Here is a 10,984-nt window from a genome sequence, read left to right as displayed (position 1 = left end):
GCAGCAGACTACACTACTTGGAAAAAAAAGAAAATTGATTTGGCGGTATGACGCAGTGAACAACCCTGAGCTGGAGACAACCAGGCTATAGCTGCTCACAGACTACAGGGCGAGCTGCAGTCACACGGAGACCGTGCAGACAGCCGTAAACGGCGCTGCAAGGCCCAAAAACCCTCCTCTACTTTATCCTATGTAGTGTTTTTCCACAAATTAGCTGGAGATGGGTGGAAAGACACTAATAGGATTTTTTTGAATAAATTAGCAGCAGACTACACTACTTGGAAAAAAAAGAAAATTGATTTGGCGGTATGACGCAGTGAACAACCCTGAGCTGGAGACAACCAGGCTATAGCTGCTCACAGACTACAGAGCGAGCTGCAGTCACACGGAGACCGTGCAGACAGCCGTAAACGGCGCTGCAAGGCCCAAAAACCCTCCTCTACTTTATCCTATGTAGTGTTTTTCCACAAATTAGCTGGAGACGGGTGGAAAGACACTAATAGGATTTTTTTGAATAAATTAGCAGCAGACTACACTACTTGGAAAAAAAAAAAAAAAAAAAAAAGAACAGTATGAGGCAATGAACCACCCTCCCTGAACTGAATACAACCAACTATGGATGGCCTATGTGGCTGCACTCAGACTAGAGAGTGGGCTGCACTCACACACACACACACACAGACCCTGCAGATCGCTGTGAAAACAGCGCTACAAGGCAAAAGCAAGGTGAATAGTAGGTGAACACAGCGGTTGCTAGATTAGCCTTTGGAAAGCACAAAGAAGCAAATCGCTATCTCTAAACTGTCCCTCAGTCAGCAAACAGCGTCCTGTCACTAAAAGAATTCACAGCAGAGTGATCGCAAAATGGCGCCAGCGACTTTTAAACTGCATCATGACATCATTACAGCAGCCAATCACAGCCTTGCCAGTAGTTTCATGCCCTCCATGCTAAACAGGATGTGCCCACACTTGGAATCAATCTCATTGGCTGAATTTCTGAATTTTGAATCTTGGAACTTCCGATTCCGGTATCCGATACGCGGCAAGTATCGGAATACCGGTATCGGAATTCCGATACCGCAAGTATCGGCCGATACCCGATACTTGCGGTATCGGAATGCTCAACACTAGCCATAAGTAATTTTACCCGAGGGAATGAAGGAAGCTAATACTTTACAGCATATGTGAGACAGGAGAAATAACCAGAGAGAAAAAATTGCTAGGTATGCGGGTACACCAATCTTAGTCAAATCTACATATAAGAAGCCTATTGTTTACTGCCAACTGTGACCCCCTGAGTACTATGACAGGAAACATATACTCCAGCCTAGTATCTGGAAGAAATACATCATGGATCCTATTTTGTTCAACACAGCATGCGTGCGCACAGTTGGTAAGCAAATGAAAGCAGACCCCTATAGAAAGGTAATCAGGGAAATAGATATGCTGCAGTACTACAAAATCCTAGTTATTTGGATAAATGTATGCATACAGACGTCTTGTGGAAATACAAAGAATCAGGATCCATTGTCCTAAGGCTTGGAAAAATGCCAGGCCATGCATGAAGTAAATAGGTGTAATTCCATAGCAGTTGTAAAGATAAGTTACCCAAGTCCTGTCCCTCGGGAAAAAAACAAAGGAAGCCCTTTACCCCACGCGTATCGACACTACTCAAGCGTCTTCATCAGAGGAAAAAGTGACACCCTACACGCTACACGCTACACTCTACACCCTACACGCTACACTCTACACCCTACACTCTACACGCTACATCCTACACTCTACACCCTACACAATACACGCTACTTGCTACACCCTACATGCTACACTCTACACGCTACACGCTACACCCTACACGGTACACCCTACACCCTACACGCTACAATCTACACGCTACACGCTACACACTATACGCTACACGCTACACTCTACACGCTACACGATACACGCTACACCCTACACGCTACACCCTACACTCTACACCCTACAACCTACACGCTACACGCTACACGCTACACGCTACACCCTACACGCTACACCCTACACTCTACACCCTACACCCTACACGCTACACGCTACACGCTACACCCTACATGCTACACCCTACACTCTACACCCTACACGCTACACCCTACACGCTACACGTTACACTCTACACCCTACACCCTACACTCTACACCCTACACCCTACTCTCTACACGCTACACTCTACACCCTACACGCTACACTCTACACCCTACACCCTACACGCTAAACGCTACAGCTTATACCCTACACTTTACACCGTACACCCTACATGCTACACTCTACACCCTACACGCTACACCCTACACCCTACACCCTACATGCTACACCCTACACTCTACACCCTACACCCTACACGCTACACCCTACGCCCTGCACGCCACACACTACACTCTACACGCTACACCCTACACCCTACACTGTACACCCTACACCCTACACGCTACACGCTACACTCTACACGCTACACCCTACACTCTACACCCTACACCCTACACGCTATACGCTACACTCTACACCCTGCACGCTACACGCTACACCCTACACGCTACACTCTACACCCTACATGCTACACCCTACATTCTACACCCTACACCCTACACGCTACACCCTACACTCTACACCCTCCACCCTACACGCTACACGCTACACTCTACACGCTACACCCTACACGCTACACGCTACACTCTACACCCTACACGCAACACCCTACACTACACCCTACACCCTAAACCCTACACGCTACACCCTACACGCTACACTCTACACCCTACACCCTACACTCTACACCCTACACGCTACACGCTACACTCTACACCCTACACCCTACACACGCTACACGCTACACGCTACACTCTACACCCTACACGCTACACTCTACACCCTACACGCTACACGCTACACTCTACACGCTACATGCTACACTCTACACCCTACACCCTACACGATACATGCTATACCCTACACGCTACAGCCTACACGCTACACGCTACACTCTACACCCTACAAGCTACACACTACACGCTACACCCTACACTCTACACCCTACACCGTACACGCTACAAGCTACACTCTACACGCTACACCCTTCACTCTACACCCTACACCCTACATGCTACACTCTACACCCTACACGGTACACCCTACAATCTACACGCTACATGCTACACTCTACACTCTACACCCTACACCCTACACGCTACATGCTACACTCTACACCCTACACTCTACACCCTACACCCTACACGCTACATGCTACACGCTACACTCTACATCCTACACGCTACACGCTAGGGTGTAGAGTGTAATATGTAGCGTGTAGTTTGTAGCGTTTAGCTTGTAGGGTGTAGCGTGTAGCGTGTGGGGTGTAGAGTGTAGCGTGTAGCGTGTAGCATGTAGGGTGTAGGGTGTAGAGTGTAGCGTGTAGGGTGTAGAGTGTAGGGTGTAGGATGTAGAGTGTAGGGTTTAGAGTGTAATGTGTAGCGTGTAGGGTGTAGCGTGTAGCATGTAGGGTGTGGAGTGTAGCGTGTAGCGTGTAGGGTGTAGGGTGTAGAGTGTAGGGTGTAGCGTGTAGGGTGTATAGTGTAGCGTGTAGGGTGTAGCGTGTAGCGTGCAGGGTGTAGAGTGTAGCGTATAGCGTGTAGGGTGTAGAGTGTAGGGTGTAGCGTGTAGGGTGTAGTGTAGGGTGTAGCGTGTAGGGTGTAGAGTGTAGCGTGTAGCGTGTAGGGTGTAGGGTGTAGGGTGTAGCGTGTAGGGTGTAGAGTGTAGCGTGTAGCGTGTAGGGTGTAGGGTGTAGGGTGTAGCGTGTAGTGTGTAGCGTGTAGCGTGTAGCGTGTAGCGTGTAGGGTGTAGCGTGTAGCATGTAGCGTGTAGCGTGTAGCATGTAGAGTGTAGGGTGTAGGGTGTAGGGTGTAGCATGTAGAGTGTAGGGTGTAGGGTGTAGCGTGTAGAGTGTAGGGTATAGAGTGTAGCGTCTAGGGTGTAGAGTGTAGCGTGTAGCGTGTAGGGTGTAGAGTGTAGCGTGTAGGGTGTAGAATATAGCGTGTAGAGAGTAGGGTGTAGGCTGTAGAGTGTAGGGTGTAGGGTGTAGAGTGTAACGTGTAGCGTGTAGGGTGTAGCGTGTAGCGTGTAGGGTGTAGGGTGTAGAGTGTAGGGTGTAGCGTGTAGGGTGTAGCGTGTAGCGTGTAGGGTGTAGAGTGTAGGGTGTAGTGTGTAGGGTGTAGCGTGTATCCTGTAGCGTGTAGCGTGTAGCGTCTAGCGTATAGGGTGTAGCGTGTAGCGTGTAGATTGTAGCGTGTAGGGTGTAGGGTGTAGCGTGTAGCGTGTAGGGTGTAGATTGTAGCGTGTAGCGTGTAGGGTGTAGGGTGTAGAGTGCAGAGTTTAGGGTGTAGAGTGTAGCGTGTAGAGTGTAGGGTGTAGAGTGTAGGGTGTAGAGTGTAACGTGTAGTGTGTAGGGTGTAGCGTGTAGCGTGTAGGGTGTAGTGTGTAGGGTGTAGCGTGTAGCGTGTAGTGTGTAGCGTGTAGGGTGTAGGGCGTAGAGTGTAGCGTGTAGGGTGTAGCATGTAGCGTGTAGGGTGTAGGGTGTATAGTGTAGAGTGTAGCGTGTAGTGTGAAGCATGCAGGGTGTAGGGTGTCGGGTATAGCGTGTAGGGTGTAGGGTGTAGAGTGTAGGGTGTAGCGTGTATGGTGTAGAGTGTAGCGTGTAGAGTGTAGCGTGTAGGGTGTAGGGTGTAGCGTGCAGAGTGTAGCGTGTAGGGTGTAGAGTGTAGCGTGTTGCGTGTAGGGTGTAGCGTGTAGGGTGTAGAGTATAGTGTGTAGCGTGTAGGGTGTAGGGTGTAGAGTGTAGGGTGTAGCGTGTAGCGTGTAGGGTGTAGGGTGTAGATTGTAGCGTGTAGGGTGTAGCATGTAGCGTGTAGGGTGCAGGGTGTAGAGTGTAGCGTGTAGCGTGTAGGGTGTAGGGTGTAGAGTGTAGAGTGTAGGGTGTAGAGTGTAGCGTGTAGAGTGTAGGGTGTAGAGTGTAGGGTGTAGAGTGTAACGTGTAGCGTGTATTGTGTAGCATATAGCATGTAGGGTGTAGCGTGTAGCGTGTAGGGTGCAGGGTGTAGAGTGTAACGTGTAGCGTGTAGGGTGTAGCGTGTAGCGTGTAGGGTGTAGCGTGTAGTGTGTAGCATGTAGAGTGTAGGGTGTAGAGTGTAGCGTGTAGGTTGTAGCATGTAGCGTGTAGGGTGTAGGGTGTAGAGTGTAGAGTGTAGCGTGTAGGGTGAAGCATGTAGGGTGTAGGGTGTCGGGTATAGCGTGTAGGGTGTAGGGTGTAGAGTGTAGGGTGTAGCGTGTATGTTGTAAGGTGTAGCGTGTAGAATGCAGAGTGTAGCGTGTAGGGTGTAGAGTGTAGCGTGTTGCGTGTAGGGTGTAGAGTGTAGCGTGTAGCGTGTAGAGTGTAGCATGTAGCGTGTAGCCTGTAGAGTGTAGCGTGTAGGGTGTAGAGTATAGCGTGTAGCGTGTAGGGTGTAGGGTGTAGAGTGTAGAGTGTAGCGTGTAGCGTGCAGAGTGTAGCGTGCAGGGTGTAGGGTGTAGCGTGTAGAATGCAGAGTGTAGTGTGTAGGGTGTAGAGTGTAGCGTGTTGCGTGTAGGGTGTAGAGTGTAGCGTGTAGCGTGTAGAGTGCAGCGTGTAGCGTGTAGCGTGTAGAGTGTAGCGTGTAGGGTGTAGAGTATAGCGTGTAGCGTGTAGGGTGTAGGGTGTAGAGTGTAGAGTGTAGCGTGTAGCGTGTAGCGTGTAGGGTTAAGTTACACGCTACACACTAAACACAAAAAGAAAAGGATATGCAAACCAATGGGATCCACGTTAAATAGTCAATTTTATTGTACAAAAATAGTAATCCACAAACAGAACCAGGCAAAACATACATTTAAAAACATTTAAAACACTAGTATGGCTGAATAGGCCATAAGTAATTTTACCCGAGGGAATGAAGGAAGCTAATACTTTACAGCATATGTGAGACAGGAGAAATAACCAGAGAGAAAAAATTGCTAGGTATGCGGGTACACCAATCTTAGTCAAATCTACATATAAGAAGCCTATTGTTTACTGCCAACTGTGACCCCCTGAGTACTATGACAGGAAACATATACTCCAGCCTAGTATCTGGAAGAAATACATCATGGATCCTATTTTGTTCAACACAGCATGCGTGCGCACAGTTGGTAAGCAAATGAAAGCAGACCCCTATAGAAAGGTAATCAGGGAAATAGATATGCTGCAGTACTACAAAATCCTAGTTATTTGGATAAATGTATGTATACAGACGCCTTGTGGAAATACAAAGAATCAGGATCCATTGTCCTAAGGCTTGGAAAAATGCCAGGCCATGCATGAAGTAAATAGGTGTAATTCCATAGCAGTTGTAAAGATAAGTTACCCAAGTCCTGTCCCTCGGGAAAAAAACAAAGGAAGCCCTGAACCCCACGCGTATCGACGCTACTCAAGCGTCTTCATCAGAGGAAAAAGTGACACCCTACACGCTACACGCTACACTCTACACCCTACACGCTACACTCTACACCCTACACGCTTCACCCTACACTCTACACGCTACATGCTACACTCTACACCCTACACAATACACGCTACTTGCTACACCCTACATGCTACACTCTACACGCTACACGCTACATGCTACACCCTACACGGTACACCCTACACCCTACACCCTACACGCTACACGCTACACCCTACACCCTACACCCTACACGCTACAATCTACACGCTACACGCTACACACTATACGCTACACGCTAGACGCTACACTCTACACGCTACACGATACACGCTACACCCTACACGCTACACCCTACACTCTACACCCTACACCCTACACGCTACACGCTACACGCTACACGCTACACCCTACACGCTACACCCTACACTCTACACCCTACACCCTACACGCTACACGCTACACCCTACACCCTACACTCTACACCCTACACGCTACACCCTACACGCTACACGTTACACTCTACACCCTACACCCTACACTCTACACCCAACACCCTACTCTCTACACGCTACACTCTACACCCTACACGCTACACTCTACACTCTACACCCTACACCCTACACGCTACACGCTACACGCTACACTCTACACGCTAAACGCTACAGCTTATACCCTACACTCTACACCGTACACCCTACATGCTACACTCTACACCCTACACGCTACACCCTACACCCTACACCCTACATGCTACACCCTACACTCTACACCCTACACCCTACACGCTACACCCTATGCCCTGCACGCCACACACTACAATCTACACGCTACACCCTACACCCTACACTGTACACCCTACACCCTACACGCTACACGCTACACTCTACACGCTACACCCTACACTCTACACCCTACACCCTACACGCTATACGCTACACTCTACACCCTGCACGCTACACGCTACACCCTACACGCTACACTCTACACCCTACATGCTACACCCTACACTCTACACCCTACACCCTACACACTACACGCTACTCGCTACACTCTACACCCTACACGCTACACGCTACACGCTACACCCTACACTCTACACCCTACACCCTACACGCTACACGCTACACGCTACACGCTACACCCTACACTCTACACCCTACACGCTACACCCTACACCCTACATGCTACACCCTACACTCTACACCCTACACCCTACACGCTACACCCTACGCCCTGCACGCCACACACTACACTCTACACGCTACACCCTACACGCTACACTCTACATGCTACACGCTACACGCTACACTCTACACCCTACACGCTACACTCTACACCCTACACACTACACTCTACACGCTACACGGTACACGCTACACGCTACGCCCTACACCCTACATGCTACATGTTACACTCTACACCCTACACGCTACACTCTACACCCTACACGCTACACCCTACACCCTACACGCTACACACTACACGCTACACTCTACACCCTACACGCTGCACTCTATACGCTACACGGTACACGCTACACGCTACACTCTACACCCTACACGCTACACTCTACATGCTACACGCTACACGCTACATGCTACACGCTACACCCTACACGCTACACTCTACACCCTACAACCTACACCCTACACGCTACACTCTACACCCTACACGCTACACCCTACACTCTACACCCTACACCCTACACGCTACTCGCTACACTCTACACCCTACCCGCTACACTCTACACGGTACACGCTACACTCTACACTCTACACGCTACACGCTACACTCTACACCCTACACGCAACACGCTACACTCTACACCCTACACGCTACACTCTGCACGCTACACGCTACACCCTACACCCTACACGCTACACTCTACACGCTACACGCTACACTCTACACCATACACGCTACACCCTACACTCTACACCCTACACCCTACACGCTATATCCGACACCCTACACCCTACATGCTTCACCCTACACGCTACACTCTACACTCTACACCCTACACCCTACACGCTACATGCTACACTCTACACGCTACACTCTACACCCTACACGCTACACTCTACATCCTACACCCTACACGCTATACGCTACACTCTACACCCTGCACGCTACACGCTACACTCTACACCCTACACGCTACACTCTACACCCTACACGCTACACCCTACACTCTACACTCTCCACCCTACACGCTACACGCTACACTCTAAACGCTACACCCTACACTCTACACCCTACACCCTACACGCTATACCCGACACCCTACACCCTACATGCTTCACCCTACACGCTACACTCTACACTCTACACCCTACACGCTACATGCTACACTCTACACGCTACACTCTACACCCTACAAGCTACACTCTACATCCTACACCCTACACGCTATACGCTACACTCTACACCAAAATTAGTTTTTATTGGGTATATAACAAAAATGAACAGAAGAAAAAATAAACAATGACATAAACAATGTCTAAGTGACTGTAGTAAAAATGTCTACAACAGGTATAACCGTACATCCTGAAAGAGAAGAATCGTCAAATAGCTCTTTGACTGTATCTAAAGAATATATACAACAGTACAAACAATCTGGATAACTGTAATGGATACATGTCCACAGTAAGTATAAATGATCATTTAGTAAAAGAAAACATCAAGTTTTTCCTTCAATTGTAACCATTTACCCCACCTGATCCGAAAGCAATCCTCAGAAAGAAGGTTTGTATAGTAAATTTTTTCGTATACAAAATGTTTGTCAATCAACAATATTAAATGCTTCACATTAGGGGGACGAACACTGTTCCACTCCTTGGCAATCAAATAACTTGCAGACATTAAAATATGACTGGTTAAAAATTTGTCTGATTTGAGGTGGTTTAGATTAATGAGTAGTAGGGCTATATCAGGACGTGGAGAGATGGTTTTTTTAATCAGAAAAGAAATTATCACAAAAACTTCAGACCAAAAATTTGCAAGAAGGGGACAAGACCAGAAAGTATGTAATAGATTTGCTGACTGTCCACATTTCCTCCAACACATTCCATCATGGCCTTTAACAAAATGTTTCAGTCTATTGGGAGTCAAATAATATCTCTGGGTCAATTTGTAATGAGTTTCAAGAGTATTTGAGCATCTGGAGGCCTTCGTCGCTAATTTAAAGGACTGTGACCATTGAAGTGGCGAAATTTTTACATTTAAACTTTGTTCCCATTTTTCAAAAGGACCCGAGTCACTAAAAGTATGTTTGTCAGTTAAGACATTGTAAAAGGCACTCAAACAGCTCTTAGTTTTTGGGGGTGGGTTTGTAAGGAAGTTAATAGCAGTTTGGTTGAAAAATATTTTCTTAGGTATGCCTATCTGTTTTTTATATTCCTCTTTAAGAAAATAATAATCCATGAATTCACCACCATTAATTGTGAATTTGTCTTTTAATATATGAAAGGGAATGAAAAGATTATTTTCTACCAAGTCATAAATGGATTTAATCCCCTGTCTCGACCAAAGCTCATAGCGGAATCTAAGTGAGGGCCTAATTGGAAGTAAAAATGAGATGGGAAGTGGTTTAATAGAATAAGGAAGTTTGTTAGATTTTTGGGAATGAAAGTATAGCCAGCTTTCAACCGATGCCCTGATAATGGGATTGCGGACATCTTTGATCTTTTGTTGTTTTATGAAAAAATTATATAGGTATAGAAGAGGTTCCTGATTGGGCATGGAGGCTAGTTCCATTTTTGGCCATTCCAGGCCATCAGTATTTTTGAACCATGACTTAGTTTGGTCAAGTATAATGGAATGGTAATATGCATTTATGTCAGGTAAAGCTATTCCACCACTTTCCCTAGAGCGAATCAAAATTTTTTTTTTTATTCTGGTTTTCCCCCCAGACCATATATATTTATTCATTTGGTTTGTTAATTTTTGTAGAGTAGATTTGGGAAGTGGTAGGGGGACATTTCTAAAGAAATATAGGATTTTAGGAAGGACAAACATTTTATATAAGGTGACTTTCCCGAGCCACGAGGAAGGGGATTTTGAGATGGTTTTAATAACTTTCTCCACCTCACTATGGACATGTTCAGCATTGATCCTATATAGTTTATTAATATTGTCAGTCAACAAAATACCAAGATACGGGGTCTGAGTGCGGTCCCAGATGAAAGGATAGGAACTGCACAGAAGTCGCCTCATCTGGGGTGACAGGTAGAGAGACAACACTATAGTTTTTGAATAATTCAATTTATAAAAGGACACTTTACCAAAATCATTAATGATTTCCCAGACACGCTTGATTGAATTATCTGGATCCGACAATGTAAGGATAATGTCGTCTGCGTATAGTCCGATTTTGTGATCGGTGTTATCTGAACGTATACCTCTAACTTCTTCAGAATTCCTGATGTATTGTGCTAATGGTTCCAGACTGAGGATAAAAA

This window comes from Ranitomeya variabilis, chromosome 8 (genome assembly GCF_051348905.1).
Source record: "Ranitomeya variabilis isolate aRanVar5 chromosome 8, aRanVar5.hap1, whole genome shotgun sequence".
NCBI lineage: Eukaryota > Metazoa > Chordata > Amphibia > Anura > Dendrobatidae > Ranitomeya > Ranitomeya variabilis.
The sequence above is the reverse complement of the archived record's forward strand: the minus strand, read 5'-3'. Positions refer to the sequence as shown.